Raw genomic sequence first — 19,531 nt, 5'->3', positions numbered from 1 at the left:
CAGTTGGAATAATTCCAGAAAATGGTGGTGGACAGAATGGGGCATCAGAAGGGAGACAGGGCAAGAGAGTTGAGGACACTGACCGGGCTGTAGAAAGTCACCAGGGTGGGCTCTCACAGGAAAGGAGCATGAGAGGAAAGGGAATGAAACGTGGAAGTGGATAACAGATGAGAAAAACGGAGGGGCCAAGGGACTGGAGGTGGCCGAACGGGGGGAGCAGTGATCGGGTTGGCAGGGCTGAAGGTGGTGGTTACAGAGCGGGCGGGCTCATTTCACAGTTTCAGATGCAAATTGTCCTAACCTCTACGGGATGAGCAGGGGTGACTGGAGGGGGAGCGGAGGTGGGTGTCATCAGAACTGAGGAGGTCAGTGAACCAAGTGGCGGACGGTTCCGTATATTGCCCTGTGAACACTCAGCGAAACCAAGGTGGCAGCAGGGCGAGGGATGAAGACGAAATCCGAGAACCTGAGGCCTGGTCCCAGAGAATGAGAAGGACCGGAGACGTTGATAGATAGTGGTCAAGAGGAGTTAAGTAAATGTGTCCCAACACTGGGAGCCTCAACTCAGTGGGCGTCAGCGTTCCCATGAGCAATCTCCACCAATCCTGGGAAGACGCTGTGATCTCAGAAGCCTCTCCCTCCTCATTCTCCAGTGTCAGCCTCACTGGTTAGGCTCTATTTTAAAATGTTGTTTTTAACACCTCAGTGTTATCTTGCTGGATGTGTTTCGGATCGGGTAACTGCTTGGGAATTGATCACTGTAAGACAAAAAACAACATCAACACATATTTATCTCATCTCTACTATGAAAAGCATTATGAGGGATCAGAAAAGAGGGAGATACTGCCCAGCCTTGAAACAAATTAAGTGGAGAAACTTCCTTAGTGAAAATAGGATCACGTAGGTTCTATATGAGAAGGCAGGCTTAGAACTGAATTCTGGATGGCAGGAGGTGGTGGCAATGTGGAGAAACAATACCACTCAAGGGAAGTTCAAAAACAAGACCCAAATGATCCTCTAATTCTACCTGTGTGTGCATGCCCAGTCGCTCCAGTCGTGTCTGACTCCTTGCGACCCCATGGGCTGCAGCCCTCCAGGCTCCTCTGCCCATGAGATTCTCCAGGCAAGAATACTGGAGTGGGTTGCCATGCCTTCCTCCAGGGGAATCTTCCTGACCCAGGGGCTGAACTCATGTCTCTTATGTCTCCTGCATTGGCAGGTGGATTCTTTACCTCCAGTGCCCACCTGGGAAGCCCCTAATTCCACCTACTCACCTACGATTAACCTAGCCTGCAGTCCTTTGCTCTGGGCGATGGCATATATCCATATATTCGAGAGTACAGGTGAACATGCTAAGTGATGACCTCCAGCCTCCAAACAGATCCCCCATGGCCGGGCAGTCTGAATGGAAGTTTCCTTTACTTCGTATGATTGGGCTGCAGCGGGGGACACATTCAGGAAACTCCGCAAGGGCCCTCAGTGTTTCCTTGGCTGAAGTGGAACTTGCAACCCTACTTGGAAAAGGATCCAGGGTTTGCCTTATTCTACAATTTGATGGGTTTCAAACTCTAGACCAGTTGTAGGACATGAAGGCGCAGACTGATGTCCTGGGTGAATTCGTTCCTTCAATAAACATGGGAGCTTCCTTGTTGCAGGACATTTGAGGCCTTTCGAGGGGGCCCAAAGGCGAACATACCTCCTCAGCTGTTCCACTAAAGCCAGCGTACAGTCACTTAACAGTAATGTGTAGGAGGTCTGGAAGGAACACGCTTGGATGACTACAGTGGGTATTCTCCATACACATGAAATACTCAAATGTGCTACACCAGAAAGGGAATTAATAAAAGGTATTCAGCACCCTGATGAGAATTCGTGTGGTGTATAAACTGGAGGCGAGCCGGCTTGAAGAGTGCCACCAATCCCCCACTTTATGACCCCGAACCATCCTCATCTCCACTTGTCTGATACTGAGACAACAGGAGAGCTGCCTCGCTGGCCTTCCCTGGGGGCTCAGTGGTAAAGACGCCGCCTGCAATGCAGAACACTTAGGTTTGATCCCTGGGCGGGGAAGATCCCCTGGAGGAGGAGGGCATGGCCACCCACTCCAGTATTCTTGCATGGAGAATTCCATGAGCAGAGGAGCCTGGCGGGCTAGGGGTCGCAAAGAGTCAGACACGACTGAGCGACTGAACACATTACACCTCACTGGTCATTGTAAGGACGGAACAAGGTGATGTGAGGTGCTTGGCACGTTACCCGGCACGCACAACAGGAAGGTGCCTGCAAGGGAGGACCACCGTTAATATTTAAGAGGGCAACATCTCTCGTTGACAAAGCTGACATGGGGTCACTCCAACAGGGATTCTCATCAAGCACTCCGATGGTTATAAAGCATCTGAGTCTGTTCTTGCCTCTGAGAAATGAAAGTAATAAAGCTGAGCCTGTGAGCTGCTGTAGCAGTCAAACAAGAGTGACGGGCTCTTCACAGGTTTGCAGGGAAAAGCCCCCGGGTACTGCTCGCGCTGTCGTCCCCTTTCATGCTGTACACAGGTCTGTGGATCCTGAATCCAGGAAAATGAGTAGAGGGGTGCAGTCCGTGAGAGCTCACCTTCTCACCCTGGGAAGGTAGGGTGTGATGTCACGTTCTATAAGGGAACCCCCCCTTAAATCTTTACAAAGGCACTGGAGAGTTTTAGGGATCCGCTGAATTAAATAATGCTGGGATAACTGAAGAGTACCTTCTGCCTGCCCATTAGATGCTCATTTTGCATTATCCAAAACAGTAAATGAAGGAATGGTTTTGGAAAAAGGATCATGTTCCTTCCCTGCTTAGCTGAAGCTTCTTTGATATTGTTAGCTTTTAATAATCTCCCACCCCCACAACTTCTCCAGACTATAACAGCCACTCAAAAACGTTTACTCCATTCCTGAGTGTCACTAATGGACAATTTAGGCTGTTGAGAACTGCAATTAAGCTTCTTTCAACATCAAAATCAACTCTGAGAATTCATCATTGAAGAAAAATGGGTTTTGTGCTTCCAAATACAACTGAGTTCAGCAGAGAAATGAGATGAACATTTACCTTCTGTCATGTCCAAAGTTAACCAGGGAAAACACACACACACACACAGACACAGACACACACACACAGACACACACAGACACACAGACACACACACACAGACACAGACACACACACACAGACACACACACACAGAGACACACACACACACACATTTTCCTGACAGGCAAACAAGCAAATCACAGACAGAACTGCAGGACAGGGGGATATAAAGGGCAAAAACATCGTGAAAAAGCTGGGCTTCCAGACCCCTCCCAGCAGCCTCCGAAGGATGACTTCAGTGGCTTCCTTAACGAGCTCTGTCACTGAAACCCTACAGTCATTCCTGCACGCATAAAGGACAAATAAGCTGGAGAGGACGACTCAGATGCTTTCATTTTTAACTATTCACCAATGGAGGAGAAGGCAGAATGCCTAAGCTAGCTCCCGGTGGCCAATAGGGTAGCTGTGTGTCCCCCACATGACTCGCTGCCCCTGCCTTTCACATGAGCTGTAATCTAGTTCAATTCAGAACTGCAGATAGTACAGGCTTCAGAGCCGCCAGAGATGCCTGTGCACAAGTGCCTGAGTTCCGAGGGACTTTGGAAACACTTGGCTATCCCCCTCCTGCCTGGACCCGGGGACTCTGCACCTGCAGGACAGACAGTCTGGCCACCGCCTCTGCCGTGCCTCCGGGGACGTGGAACCAGCACAGATAACCGTTTGGAAATGGTGAGTATCCATTTCTCTCTATCCAGTGTGTTGATGAAAATAGTTTTGTCATAAGCATCCGATATGTGAAGATTTTTTTTTTTCTGAGCTACTCTTTGATGTGTGTCTAGAAGGCTATTCAGCTGGCAGGGAAAGGTTTCAGAAACAATTGTTGCATGCTGGATTCTGTGAAAGGGAAAGAATGAAAAATAAAAGTCAGGCATTCCAAGAGTAGCTGCAGGAGACTGCCCCTCGAAACATCGCTCCAGCACGCTGCTTTGTTCATAAGAAAAAAAAAAAAAATGAAGGCACACACGTATGTACTCACTTCTCTTCTTTTCGCTCTTAAAGCCTAATCAGATTTGATCTGTCCCCAAGAAAAATAAAAGACAAACTTTGCTGACTCCACAGATGAGGGTACCATCCACTCTCCAGACATCTGACAGTTATTATAATTAGCTATGAAAGACGGCTTAGACACTTGGGGGCAAATAGCTCTTAAATTCTGAGCAATGGCTTCAAGCCAGGGCTTTCTTTCTATTTATTTTTTAACCACCACTTTTCATGTTCTCGTCGTGATAGAGACTGAACTGGTCTCAGGGTTTTCCTCCACAAATTGTGAAATCAAGTCCGGGCACAAGGGGAAGACTGCTGAAAGTGGCCAGTGTGAAGACAGACGAGAAAGACAGCTTTCTGTCCAGGGATCCAGGCTTCCGTGTATAAGGATTTTTTTTTTTTTAAATTCCTAACAGGGTGGAGGATGTGGGGGTGGGGAGGAAGCATGCGGAAGAAGCTGCTTTATAGAAGAATGCTTAAAGAATAAAGTAATTTGGGATTTCTTTTGACTAGCACGCAAGGGTACGGTTAGCATCTAAGTCATATTCGTGGTAAGATTTTTTTTTTTTTGATGGAGTTTCAAGCAGAAGCAACATACAAAGCACCTTTTTTATTTATAAAATAATTAGAAACAAATGGGGAGGAATGATCTGCACTCCTGCTTGCTTTTTTACATCCAGTGAGGGCAATCCAACCAGGCACTATGACTGCACTTCTAGAAGCATCCAAATCCTTAAAAAGTTATACGCTAAGTCTCCCAAGAAATTAAAAGGTCAATCACATCAATGTGATTTTTCGCTGATGAAGACTCGGACCGGCAAAACCTCCAGCCCAAAGGGAGTTTGTGAGAAAGCCCCATCCTCCTGATTTTTGAAAGAGAATATTAACTCCATCAATTATGGAAGGGAATTATTCAAAGGCTCCAGACATAACTAATTATGGCTTAAAGAGATCTACCAGAGCCGAGCGAGTGTTCTAATTATAAAAGTCCAAGACGGTAGGAGTCATTCTTTTTTTTAAGAGGACTTGGACACACATTTTCACATCATCTTTTTTAAATACACCATTTTTTTTTCTTTGTCTGCTCCTGTTATCCACACCTCCCCCACCGCCGCCCACTGTGCGCCGAGACACCTGAAGGCCAGACATAATGATCAACAGAGCCCGGCCTGTCTGGATCGCAGCCAGGTCCCCCGCTACAATCAAGGAGCCTGCGTGCAGTGCATGCCGGACCTATCCCACTGCTCCGCAGATCTGGGATGGAAGTCTTAGACAGACTGCGGAAAGATTAAAGACAACAATATCCCCTTTCTCCTACCCCAGACGTCCTCGATTTTTTAACCCCTTCCTTGCCTCCAAGACCAAGAGGTCTTCTCGGAGCCCATGCAGGTCCCCCAGGGACCCTCCTAACTCCCACACCCTATTCCATAGACGCCCACGCCTCATTTGGTACAGAAATCGCATCTCCACAGACCCACTGGGATATTTTAGGATTCACAGCGGTGCTCACAAAACAAAACGCGGTTTGTTGGTGCGGGGGGCGGGGGGGGGGGGGGAATGCATTTCTGAATGAACTTGAGCTGTATGCAATCTGGAGAAAGTCAAAGGTCTGTGGAAAGATTTCTTGCAAACCTTGCAGAAGGTTATACTGGTTTCTGATGATGCTGTTCTTTAAGCATCTCTCTCTCTCTCTCATGCACACACACACACACACACACTCACTCCCAGAGACACACTCAGCCAGGCACGTATATCATTCTATCGCAGAGAAACCCAGGTTTGCCGGTGATGTCATCACATATAAAATTTCGCCTTTGTGGGCAACATTTTCAATCACCTAATCACCAATGTCTGCTGGGTTTGTGCCCATAGGAAGTTCTCCTGTTTGTGGGGTTAACCGACACCCACAGGAAAGGACCATTTTATTTGCAACTATCTTTCTTTTGAAGATGTGCTGTGCGGTGGGATGGCCATATTCATCAAGATACATGCAGTCAGGCAGAGTTTCCTGACCCTGGGCAGCCTGATTAACATGCTGGCTGAACATTTCAGAGGTGGCTGAATTTCAATGATGTCAATAGGGTGTGGAAACGTGGAGCATTTTGAAATCATGTGGATAAAAATGCTGCGGTTCTGATATCTGTTGTGACTTGGTGATTTTTATTTGCTACTCAAATTTTTGTCACCTAATCAGTCATTTTTGCTATTTACTTATTGCGAGAGGGAAGAACCCATACAAATGATTTTTTAGAAGTAACGCGCTGTTTGTGTACTTTGGGGTAGATGATAGGTGGGTTAGAATTTTGTGGGCTGGTACAGCATTTGTATTTATTTTCAAGTCTATTTTATGGGTCTTACACTATACAGTTACTCAGCAAGCAACTGTTCACAGATTTTTAATGATGTGTATATTTAAGTCCATGATTATATTTTACTGAACTCAAATAGAACAAAGTTTCATAATTTTACCAAAGCACACTGCCATATCTGAAACACAGACAGAACAACTGTGTATACATAATGTCTCTTAATTACCAAGTTTGGGTCTGTAGTTTAAATTAATCTTCATTAATATAGAATGACTGGGTATATTACCCGTTCTTATATACTGAGTATTTGACATGTTATTTTCTTAATTTTGGAATTTTCTCTTAATGCTTATTTCTTGGACACTAAAAAAGGGTTAACTTTGAAAGATTTGCGAATCGCAGGTACATGAACAGCAGAAATTATTTGGCACAGATTAATGAGATTCATTTTGTTGCTGTGACATGTGATTCTTTCGAAACAAGTGAAGAGATGTCTCGTTCTCTTTTGCTTTCATGTTACTATTATTGATGAAAGTATACAGCCTAAAGAACTAACACATTTTGTAGTTAGAACGAGCAAGCTCCACAAGTTAGGTGACATTCTGCGGGGTAAAGCTCCAGTGTGAACTAATAAATAACTTTTCTGAGAAATTCTTGGACCTGACTCCATAATTTTTACATAAACGGATCTCCCAACATTCTTGCCTGAGGATGAATTATAGAATTGTTTTTATCAAAGATTAAAAAGCAAGCAAATAGTTGGATTTAAATTTCACCTACTTTCTAAAAGCAAAACATAGCATGGCCCGCTGGGAATACACGTTACTAAAAAGTCATCTTGCAAAGAAAAGAAGATAATGGACTTGATTGAAACAGTTGAACTACGTAACGCCAATTCAAGAACAAATGGTTTTTCAGAGCATAACAGAGAAAGAACAATTTACTATAGGACAGCTGATTCCTCTCACACAATAGTAATGATTTATTTGAAATGGCAGAACAAACATAGCAAACATACAAAAACAATCAATGACATCTGATGTCAGGGATTTATCAGGATTCTTGTGTTTCTTGGAATAGAATATACCTAATTCAATTATTTATCAAAAGACTAGTCTAAACCTGTAATCTTGTGTAATGTGTGTTGATGTTATAATCCTGTATTTTTGGACCTGCATGTAGCGCGTATCGTTGATGTAAAGGGCATATTTTGCCATAGTCTTATGGCAAAAAATAATTATTAAAATGGTATTATGTTATAAACAGAGTCTTAAAGATGTTCTTGAGTCAGTTTATTAACATTTTAAGACAATGAAATTTGGGTGGTGATGCCAGCTAACTAAGTCTGTGCTCAGATACTGGTTAAATGAAGGTATTGATGGTATAATTCTTGCAAATGCCTCATATCAAAAATATTTTTATTATATTGAAACACAGGACTCTTACTTGGCAAACAGCAAAAACCATATTTTTTAAACCTTTTCTGTTTCTTACCATTAGGAAGATGATTTCTGAAAGTGGACTCACATGCATAATTTCTTTTCATGGAAAGAGAAATTTGGGTTTTGTTTTGTTGTTTTCAAGCTAAGCTTTCAGGCATAGGGCTTGGAAGCGTTCTGAGTGGATGCCCAGCCGGGCACCGCACAGGAACTGCACAGGAGCCCACCACCAGACTCAAGGAGGAAAGAAGGGGAACTGGTTTGGTTGGTTGCTCCAAGCCTCAGGTTTTAGCCTTCCAAGCCTCCATGCAGGCTGCACTCTAAATCCATTTGAGGGAAAACTATCAAAGTCATTTTCACCATTTTCGCGAGGTCCACGGCCCTGTGGATACCCCACGAGGGAGATGTGTCTGAAGAGTGATTGAGCGCCCTGCTACTGCCTGAGACCCCGGGAAGCTCAGGGAGGCGCTGGGGTCAGAGCGGCTCATGAATCACAGATAGGAAATGAGCTGTGTATCGCATATTTGGAGGCTTAAGGAGGAACGCTGGGGACATTTTACAGTAAACAGATTTGGGGTTGATTTTTGGCACACCTTTTGAAGCATCAGTCCTGCAGTTCAGCTGAAATAACTTTTTATACGTATGGCTAAGACCAGATGGCCCTGCGCTCCTTTCTTATTTAGATGAGATTTTCCTTTCAATAACATCTTTCTTCCTGACCTGTTTAAAAATTCCAGCGAATGAAATCAGCACAGGATTTTCAATTCTAATTGACCATGTGCAGAGGAAGGGCCAGTGGAGAAATAGTGGAGGCATTGTGAGCCTCCTTGCCTCAGTTTTGTCTTTGTGTTTGCATCTTACCAGCCAATCTAAACGAATCAAAGATATTTCATTTTTACTAATATTAATATAGCTGCAGAGTTAACCCTCAGTGCAAATTATTTGAGATGACCGTTTCTGCCATTTCATTATAATTCATTTTTTTTTAAGTTCTCAGGCACTTCCATAGTCTCTCAACTAGCAGGAAAGCTATTTATTGGTTAAAAATGCACCAAGATTTAGCATACTGGTTGAATTCAGATGAAAGAGGATGATGCTAAATTTATTTTCCTTGTCACTTGAATAAAGCATCATTATTGGAACATACACACACACACACATATATATATATATATATATATATATGAGTGAGTGAGTGAAGTCGCTCAGTCGTGTCTGACTCTTTGTGACCCCATGAACTATAGCACATCAGGCTCCTCCATCCATGGGATTTTCCAGGCAAGAATACTGGAGTGGGTTGCCATTTCCTTCTCATATATATATATATATATATATATATATATATATATAAAATTTATCATGGAAATATCCACTATCTAAAATTCTTGGTTCATGATATGTATAGTTATTATATAAAGAAAAGCTGTATTTTTCTGGAAATTTCGTTTAGACTTGGAATTAGTAAAAGATCCATCAAGAATTGGATATAATCTGCAGAGTCGTATAGCTTAGCAAATCATATTTGCTGTAAAAGTGGGCATGCAATTCTCAGTTTTTTCTTTCCAATAAGTTCTTGAATCAGTTTTCTTCAGCATTTATTACCACTAAGATGTTCTCTTTTGAAAAGCTTAATTTTAGGATAGTAAAAGTGTTAGACAAAAACAAGTTTTCTTTCTGAAACTGATTATTTGGAGTAACAAAGATAGAAAAGAACACATACCAAAGGGATATGTTTTCTAAAATGTATGCTGGAGATAAGAAACACTCCAGATTAGCCATCAGTGGTATTGAAATGCTATTGGCCATCCACCAGCACTGTGTCTGTCTGGAATTCTTTGCACAGTCTGCTTCAGGTAACTTTGATCTCAAGCCAGTCTACTAGTTTGTTAAAAATGGGATACCTCATCAAAAGCTACATTAGTGGAACTGTTTAAAAAAAAATGCACCTTATGACTGATAAGGTCAATTAGAATTTCTTTGCATCCAAATTACACAAAAATTAAAATGGAATCACCCATGGGATTCACAGCTATGAAGGCATATTCTAAGCATGCAAAGTCAATTTGTTTTGAACCTTATAATTTAAATTTCTGAGATGAATGTCATATGTATATATATATGCCATATATACATATATATATATATCTGAATCAACTTGTGATACCAAAATATTAGAACTCTCACTATGCCATTAAATATGCTTTGATTACTATATCTTGCTCATATCTGGTAAGGTTTTTCCACTGATTTATGAATTATAAAAATTCATTAGAAAAATATATATAGGATAGTGATTTAGCCCGTTCTTTTTCCACTACTCTGAAATATAGTCAGAAATAGAAGAAGTTAAAATATAAGCAGAAAATTGAAGTATAATTCAGAGTCAAGGTATTAAATGATACATAATGTTTACCTTTTAGGTTTAATTTTTAAATTATAGATTTGAATGAGCAATAAATTTAGACCTGTATGTGAGGGAGGTGGTGGAAAATGGGATCTTGGGGAAAATGATTAAAATTATATTGGTGGTGTAATTTCAGGTGGTTGAATCTAAGACACCCACAACAGGTGTGAATAAGAAATAGAACTCTGTACATTAGATAACTGATGAGAATCTAGGGTACAGCATAGAGAGCTCTGCTCAGGGCTCTGTGGTGTCCTAAATGGGAAGGAAATCCATAAAAGAGGGGGTACATGCATACTTGTAGCTGATTCACTTTGCTGTACAGCAGAAACCAATACAATAGCTGCAAACAGCTCCAGTAAACGTTTTTAAAAAGAAAAGAAGAAATGGGACTCTGAGCTCCTCCCACCTTCCCTTCTTCCATGTTAATCTGAAGAGCAGACGGGCTCTTGCTTCTGCAGGACCGTGAGTAATGGCAAATACTAAGCGAACGCGGGGGTTTGCATCCCTGCGGGGTCATGGTGGAGCTTTGTCCCTCTGCCTCTCACCCTGTGTGTCCTGGCGCTTTAGGGGGCAGCTTGGAAGACCGTGTGACCCACGCTGAAGCTGGAAGCTGTGCAAAATGTCTCCCCCTTCCTGTCCCACACCACAGTGAGGGTCTGCTGGGGCTGGAGGCCCTTGAGAAACAAGGGTTTCTTGGCTCTCCTGGGAACCCCCTTTGAATCTGTTTTTACACTCCTTCTCAAGGCTCTTTCCCCAGACTTCACACACACCCCAACCTTTGAGGTTTCCCACCTGCTGTGCTGGGTTCTCAGCCATTTCTGCTTGGGTAGCACTGGCTTCAGCCTGAACTATCCAGCTAAGGGTCACACTCAGAGCTGTAACTTTAAACCATATATTTATATATATATATATATTCTTGCCTGAAAAATCCCATGGACAGGGGAGTCTGGCAGGCTACAGTCCTTGGGGCCACAAAGAGTCAGACAAGAAAAAGCATACACGCGCGTGCACACACACACACGCGCGTGCACACACACACGTACTTATATATGTGGCATTGAAATATAGTTGCTCGACAATGTTGTAGCGGTTGCAGGTGATTCATCACATATATTTAGAATCTTTTTCAGATTCTTTTCCTTTATAGATTATTGCAAAATACTGAGTATAGTTCATCGTGCTATACATAAGAGGCTTAAACTATATTTTTCAACTGTGGGGAGAATGGGGCTAGCAGGATGTACTGGACATCAGAAGAATACCTGTCCCTGCAGAGGCAGGTGTCTCTGGCATCCTGAAATCCTGCACGGCTGTGGGCCAATAAGACTGAATTTGATTGGCCAGCCGCTGCTTCCAGCATGTGGTCTGTGCCCACGTGGGGGCGGAAGGCTACTCTCGAGGGATGCGTGTGAGCTGGATTCTGTTCATCCTGGCAATGCACACGTGACTGGGTGTCTTTCCTGCAGAGAAGTTACTATTACAATCGTAAGGACCTAATTTCTCCCTCAGGAAATGGTGGACTAGAGAAACAGAACCCAAGTATGAAAAAGATTACGTCCGTCAGAATGGGAGCGTGTGAGCTGACCAGATAATCCAACAATGAGGAGAATGTGTCAGAAAGGGGGACTAGAGACATGCTCATCCTATGGCCGGATTATCCAAAAGCCTGTGTGGAAATGGAGCCTCTGAGGGATGGGGCATCAGAGTGAAACAAAAAGTGCCATTTAAGGTTTTAAGTATCTAAGCTTATTGCTTCAGAAACATTCGTTAAAGAGACTGACTTCACTGATTTGCCTTGTTACGATTAGCCTCCTATCAAGACATAATTAACCTGTACTGGGGGAAAATGCAGCCCCGGCCACTGCTCTGGTTGCTGCGGTCTTGCCCTGAAAAGACGTGAAGATTTAAGCCGGTAGCTCTGCGGTGACCTAAATGGGAAGGAGATCCGAAACAGAGGACTAGGGCCTCCCAGGTGGCACAGTGGTAAAGAATCCACCTGCCTGTGCAGGAGATACAGGGTTCAATCCCTGGGTCAGGGAAGATCCCCTGGAGGAGGGCATCACAACCCACTCCAGTGTTCAAGCCTGGAGAATCCCATGGACAGAGGAGCCTGGCAGGCTACAGTCCATGGGGTCACAAAAAGTTGGACAGGACTGAAGTGAGTGACCACGCACACACGCCTACATTATCACCGATTCACTTCGCTATATAGCAGAAACTAACAACGCAGTAAAGCAACTATACTCCAATAAAAATTAATTTAAAGAAAAGGAAAGTAAAAAAAAAAACAGATTTAAACTGAAAACAGTGACGATGAAGAAATCTACTCTTTGGTTAGTCTGAGGACAGAAGAGGGTTAATTTCTGAAATCTCTGTGGAGGGGAAAAACAAAACAAAACTGGAAGATAAAAAGCAAAGACTGAGCCGCGCATGATTTGGTTGTACTTATGGATTATACTACATCCTGAAAGGAAGAAAATCAGAGCTGCAAGATGGCGCCGCGGGGGTCGTCTGGAGCTTGCACAGTCTGAAGTCTGTGGAGTCAATGCTTATTAAGAGCTGGCCTTGACCTCTGCTCCCCGTATGCCTGCCTGGTCCAGGTGCAACACATTGGAAGGACTTGCCTGTTCCTGCAAACTGTGTGCAAACTTCAGACTGTGAATGAACAGATAAGCTGAGCATGCAGACCATCCAGGGGCTAGAGTGCCCACATTAAAATAAAAAGTCAAGACCTGGAAACTTACATCTGATTCCTTTAATAATTAATACAGTGACTATAGCTATAGCCAAGGCTATTCAGGTGCAGCTTACATTTAAACCAGCTTGGTCCCTTTGCTGTTATGAGGAGGTTTTGCAAGAATATTTAAAATAGTGATTTCTGCCTAACAAATCCAACGTAGAAAAACATGTATAATGATTGCTTTAAATTTTTCACATGTCCACTCTTAGTGATACAAGGGGCTGTTATGCTCCAGATTTTGTTTTCGTGTTTTTCCAAAGGATTGGTTTGACTTTTTAAAATTGTGTTAACTAAGAAAAGGAAACACAAAATTCCATGGAACTCTAGCCTGAAGTATAGTAAAACTTTTCTTACTATAACATTCCATGAAGTGTATTTCTGTATTTACATAGTGTTTATAAATACAAGACAAAACCAAATTATACATTTTCATTCATTGATATCTTGAATAAAATTGTCATGTTTATGCCTCTAAAAGGTTAACTTGTATTGAAGCATATAAAATGTCCCCAAATAAACTACACCAACATAAAAGGGGGAAAGAAAGCTCCTCAGGTATCAGAATATATTTAAAATATTAAAGATTTTATCTTTCTGCTGAGTGTTTTGTTTAGCAGATAGTTTTATAAATTACATAAATTTACTTATTTTAAATATAAATTTTGAACTCAGAAGAAAACTAAATCAAATGAAATCTTAAAAATTTTCACTAAATGAATCACATATAAACATGTCTTCTTTAATTAGAATTTTAAAAATAGGAGAAAATTTCAGTTTCAATTTACAAATATTTCAGACTATACTGAAAAGTAAAAGCAATATAATAAACAGCATCATCTTTCCACAACCAAGATTTATAACTTGTAACATTTTTCTCTACGTACTCCAAGCAATTAAAAAACAAACACGCAGTGGAGGACTCCAAATCCCTTTCCATTTCCTGATACCCCTCTGGTTATAGAAGTAATCAGTATCTTTCCTTTGCGAGGTCATTTTCATATCTCCATTTTTATACTTTAATCACCTACTAATGTGGCAAAAGAAAAAGAAAAAAGTGAACAAGCTATCAGTTATGAAGTTCCTAAATTTGCTTTTACTCAATTCACCTTAAAATTACTGAAAAATTTTCAAACACACATATTCATTGGAAATAGTATTTACTTGTTTATTTTTAGCCTAAAAACCACAATGCAATGGTGATTAAATATGTTAAGTTGAAAGATTTCATTACCTTGCCTCAACAAAACTTCCTTGATTGCAGAAACTGAGAAAATATGCCTACTACCTAATCCTTTTTACTCAGATTCTTTAGAATTGAGTGATTTAAACTTTAACCATTTTCACATAAGGTATTGGTGACTGGTTATAACTTTATGCTTCAGTATGATCCCCATTACTCTCATTTTACTGTTTTCATAAAAAAGAACGTGCTGTAGGCAGCTTCATGCATGAATATTAATTTTCACATTTTAATTCTCATACCATCTCGTTAGGGTGCTTCTTTTAAGTTATTCTAAGGAGTCACTAAAGTTACCTCTGTTTTGATTTGCTGAGACAATAGCGACAATGTGATAGTTAAATGAACATTGATTGTAGAAGATGCTTTTCACTCTTCTTCTCGAGCCAGATCTCCTTTAATAAAGAAGCAAACATATTTCTGAAAAGGTGTATGGAAACCAAGGTCTTTATTTGAACACAGTATTACTGTGGATTTGCATGAACTGCTGGGCAGTGCCTCTCCACGGGGACCCCTTAACATTTAGACATCTCTCTGAGGGCCTCCGAGCAGAAACCCACATCAGAACGTGTAAGGTCCTGTGTTCTCTTAAACATAATCTTCAGAGAGAAAACTTCAGGGTAACACAAAAGTGAGTTCAAATGTATTTTCCCTAGGCAGCGATATGTCAAGAGCTATTGCTGTGGTTGTTTAGTCACTAAGTCATGTCTGACTCTTTGTGACCCTTTGGACTGTAGCCCACCAGGCTCCTCTCTGCATGGGATTTCCCAGGCAAGAGTACTGGAGGGGGTTGCCATTTCCTCCCCCAGGGGATCTTCCAGACCCAAGGGTTGAGCCCGCATCTCCTGGATTGGCAGACAGATTCTTTATCACTGAGCCACCAGGGAAGGCCTCTATCAAGAGATGTCATGGCCTGTAAACCGCCAGGCTCCTCTGTCCGCAGGGATTCTCCAGGCTAGAACACTGGAGTTGGTTGCCATGCCCACCTCAGATCAAGAGATACCTACAGTCAATTTAAAAATTAATCCAAGGTCTTAATTCCCAAAGGGAAAAGATGCAACCAACATACCTGGGTTATATACTTGAGATTGCTAAACTATTTTCAACTTGCATTTATGAACTATACACTATTTCAAGATTAGACAACTGGCAACCACTAGTAATATTTACTCCAGATAATATTTAGGCTTAATACAGTTTGAAGATAAAGACACGCAGTTATGCAAGACTCCACCTTTTTTTTTTTTCAGATTCAAACCAGAGTATACTGTAGCCCTCAATAAAGATCATTCCAAGTCTTCTATGCTAGGCACTTAAAAAAAAATGGCATAGTGATTTTGACTGCATCATTTCTTAAAAGAATATATTGCTGCACAAGGTATTGAAAATATATTTCTTTTATAAGTTTTGTATGTTGCTGTTGTTGAGTTGCCAGTCATGTCTGATTCTTTGTGACCCATGGTCTTTTTTCAAAAACATCACATTTTTAATATAAAATGAATTCGAGAGTATGGAATGCTATCTTTAAAAAGTCTCATCAGAAAGAGCTTCAAACATATTGACTATTTGACTTTTCCTTTCTTTTCTTCTTCTCAGCCACCTATCACGTTCTTTAGCCTTCAAGCTACCTGTATTCCTTCCCCCTAGATAGCTTCATAGTAGGTGATATTTATTGAGGTCTTTTTTATTCTTATTTCTCCAAAATTCTGGTCAATTCATTAATTATCTTTCAGTATTCTTATGTCTCTTTCTCATTATAGTCACACAGCAAATGAAGGTACTGTGTAAGAAGTAAAAACGATGTTTACTAAATATCTGATTGACTCTTTTTGGTCCTCAATTTCCCTATCTGTAGTTTGGTGGAATTAGAGCTAGTAGGTTTTCAAGGTCCTGAGACATATGTCTACGTGATTAACTAAAGCTGAAGCTCTGAAATCGATGAATTCTGAGCTCTCAAGATTATCTCACTGTGTTACATGTGTGACAAAAATGGTCCATCTTTTAAAGAATCTAGACACACTTATACCTGTTAAAGACTATTCCTTTTAAGTGTTAATTTTCACTTTTTAAATTACTTTCTGTGTAAACTCTCTTTCCTTTACATACCTTCTGAGGGATAGTCTTCATCTGAATTGGCTGATTTCTGATGTGAAGAATCGTATGTAAAATTGCGCAGTTTAAAGAGATGGTGGATGCCTCTGATGATGCATTTTACTGATGAGACCAGTAAGGGCAGGGAACAGCATAATCGCTTCTTTGTGAAGATCCTTTTCGAATGGGATATTTTATGCTAACTCCACAAAACCCTTGAATCATTGGGTTGCACAACAAAATAGGGGATTCTCTATGGGATGGATCTTAACTGTTATTACTGCAATCATCTGATATGATTTTGGGGGTTTTCCAAATGCTGATTTGGAAAACTAAGAGTTACATAATAGACACCCTCAAGGTATTACCAAAAGTTATTGTATTTCAAATTAGCCGTTGCCACTGTTTTTATGATAGGGAAGTTGATCACTGAGAGAATCTGTTGAGGAATCTTGCCAACACTTTTACCCTGAATTTTAGAAAATTTTCTCAGGTTTATTTATTTATGAACAACTTAGGTAAGTTATAAAGCCTCTTGCTAATTCAGGCGATACTTTGTGTTGACATGAGTTTATAACTGTGGTGTACATACACTGAACTTTCATGGGGAAAAAATATAAAGGAAGTGAACTCATAGCTTCAAATATCAGATACACAGATATTAATAAAATTTAAAAACTGAGAGTTCATCATGACTTACGGGAGTCCACAGAGGAAACTACCATGTCAAGTGAGTTAAATAAGAAATATACGATGAATCACAAGAAATCATTTGAAATGTACAGAGTTATGGCAGCACTGAGGGTTCTTTTCTACTAAGGTCTGTGTGTGTGTGTGTGCTCAGTTATTTCAGTTGCATCTGACTCTTTGCAACCCTACAGACTGTAGCCTGCCAGGGAAGACCACTGAAGTTTATACAAAGGACTTAATTTATTCTTTTAAGAAATTGTTATCAACAACTAATCCAATCGTCTCATAAAGCAGGCAATGAATAATGAATTTCATAAACCTATGTGTCCATCAAAATTATCTCTGCCTCTAAAATAGTGTATAAACACAGAATAGATCCAAATTAAATCACTTTTGTGGATATCCGCAGCATACAAAAAGTAAGAATCAAATAGCCATAGTATGAAATTGAGGAAATGTCGATTGTTTTATTCATCTTTCTTAAAAAAAAAAACAAAACATTGTATTCAAAGAACCATAAAAGTCCAAGTTTTAGAAGTGAAGAAATAAAAGGGAAAAATGAACGATGTAGCAGCAGGCCATATTAAATGCAGAACATAGCTTCTTAGCTGAAAGTGTAAAATAGGGTGTTTAATGAAAATCATGTAGAATTTCAGAAACACTTACTTAGATTTAGATACTGTCTGTCATGTGAAGTTGTGATGCAATACACCACACGCACACCCACTAATACATAACACACTATTCCTGGTCATATTTGGACTTGGTAGAGAAAACTTTTCCATAACTACCGTCAATATTAACTTGAATTTATGCATCTGATTTACATTACAACTTTTTTCTGAAATGGGATATTAAACCAAAGGAAGAGCTGACCTAATATCAGGCCTAAATAATATGCATAGATTAACAGGTAACAATATTTTTATGATCAAAATGTAGATACTTTTTCTTTTAAGATATTTATTTATTAGAGTTAAATATCAGAGCTCAAGAATTTGATTATCTAGTTTGTAAATTATTATTTTCACTCAGAAAAGGGCCTTAGAGACTTACCAGGAGACAAAGAAACTGAGGCCTGAAAAGAGAAGACAGAAATCCAAAATCATGGAATAAATCACCTAGAGTGAGAGGCTAGAATTCTTTCCATTTCTCGGGTGTCTCTATAAAAATGAGTGGATAAAGGGAAATGGGAAGCACCACACTTCTGTCTGGTTCATAACATTAGTTTTGATAGAAGTCCTGCTAAAGGTAAAGCTGGGTCAACTTGTTTCAGTAAAAAACATCAAAGTTCCTACAGAAGCCCTTCACCCCTGCCATTCGATTTCCGCAGTTGGAAAGAGACCAACACATGCCCTATACATCTGACAATACCAGGGCTGTGTATTAAGTGCTCACGTCCAGTAAATCATCAGGCCACAGACCCTGCATCTAACTCTCATCCATGTTTCTGTAATGTCAGCCCCTTCATTATCCCTAGTTTGGAAACGAGGACACTTAGAAACAGGTTGACTTGAGTAATAACTCCAAGATGCCGTGATGCCTGTGGAGCCAAAGGCCAGACTGTTCACCTGTGAGTCTAACTGCTCCACTTCCTGGCTCTCCTTCCCTTATTGTCCTAAAATATGAAGCAATGGGGGTGTGGGTGTGTGGAAACCTCAATGTGTTAAAGCATTTCACACTTGCAAGACGGGATTAAGTCTAGAAAGGATACTGGGCCCATCTCACATTATCTTGGGTAATCAATTTTTAAATGTGCAGGTCCAACCTCTCTAACGAGTTCTATTACAAGAAAGATTGAGATAGAACATACATAAGCACCATGGAGAAGCCCATTTATTTTACTGATTTATCTAAAATTCCTGTACTAAACTCTCTTGAACATCACTGTAATAGAATTTGACCTGTGTGCATAAGACAACCTTCATTTCCATGCCAATTATATTTGTTTTATGAAATCAGTTTGCTCTCAGGCATATTTCCCCATGGTTCATCAGTTTCCTGTTTTTATCTCCTTTCCCTAATCAACATATTACATTCTGATATTCCATCTTAATAGAAGTAAAGCCTCAAAAAAAGTGTATTAGTGGTGGTTCCAAATTTATAAATTAATCACAGAGCATTTTAGTAAATGAAGTGAACTGGAAGTCCAGCCCATAATGGCCTCCATCCCAATGAACATAGCCACTGATGATCCTCACAAAAGGACAAAATTATATTCAAGGACAGTGCTGTCAAATTGCTATGATGTAGCCGTTTCATAATCAGCCTAAAATGTCTATTGGGCATTAGCACCAGGACACCAGGAGAGGCACTGGCCATCAGCAGTTTATGTTTTCATGGTTGAAAGAAAGAAATACATGCAGACAATCTCAATTTTGAATCAGAGTGAATGGGCTCTGTCAAGGATTACAATTGTGTACTTAGAAGTCCTAAAACCTCACACCCCTAAAATTTTGTCTGGCATTTTCTAAAGTTTCCGTAAACAACTGAAATTTAGTTTCATGGGA

At 40.7% G+C, this 19,531-nt stretch overlaps 1 long non-coding RNA gene across 2 annotated transcripts in view; it reads left to right on the top strand.

Annotated features, from left to right (window-relative positions):
• Positions 1-3,576: 3,576 nt before the first annotated feature.
• LOC138415788 (uncharacterized) overlaps positions 3,577-19,531 on the top strand; it is a 53,678-nt gene continuing 37,723 nt past the window's right edge. Inside the window, exon 1 of one of the 2 annotated variants that reach the window (XR_011247408.1) lies at positions 3,577-3,793. This is a non-coding gene — a long non-coding RNA (uncharacterized lncRNA). The remainder of the gene's footprint in view (positions 3,794-19,531) is intronic. The other variant, XR_011247407.1, reaches the window with a different exon arrangement.

This window comes from Ovis canadensis, chromosome 12 (genome assembly GCF_042477335.2).
Source record: "Ovis canadensis isolate MfBH-ARS-UI-01 breed Bighorn chromosome 12, ARS-UI_OviCan_v2, whole genome shotgun sequence".
Taxonomy (NCBI): domain Eukaryota; kingdom Metazoa; phylum Chordata; class Mammalia; order Artiodactyla; family Bovidae; genus Ovis; species Ovis canadensis.
Note: the sequence above shows the minus strand (reverse complement) of the source record. Positions and strands in the feature narration are given on the sequence as shown.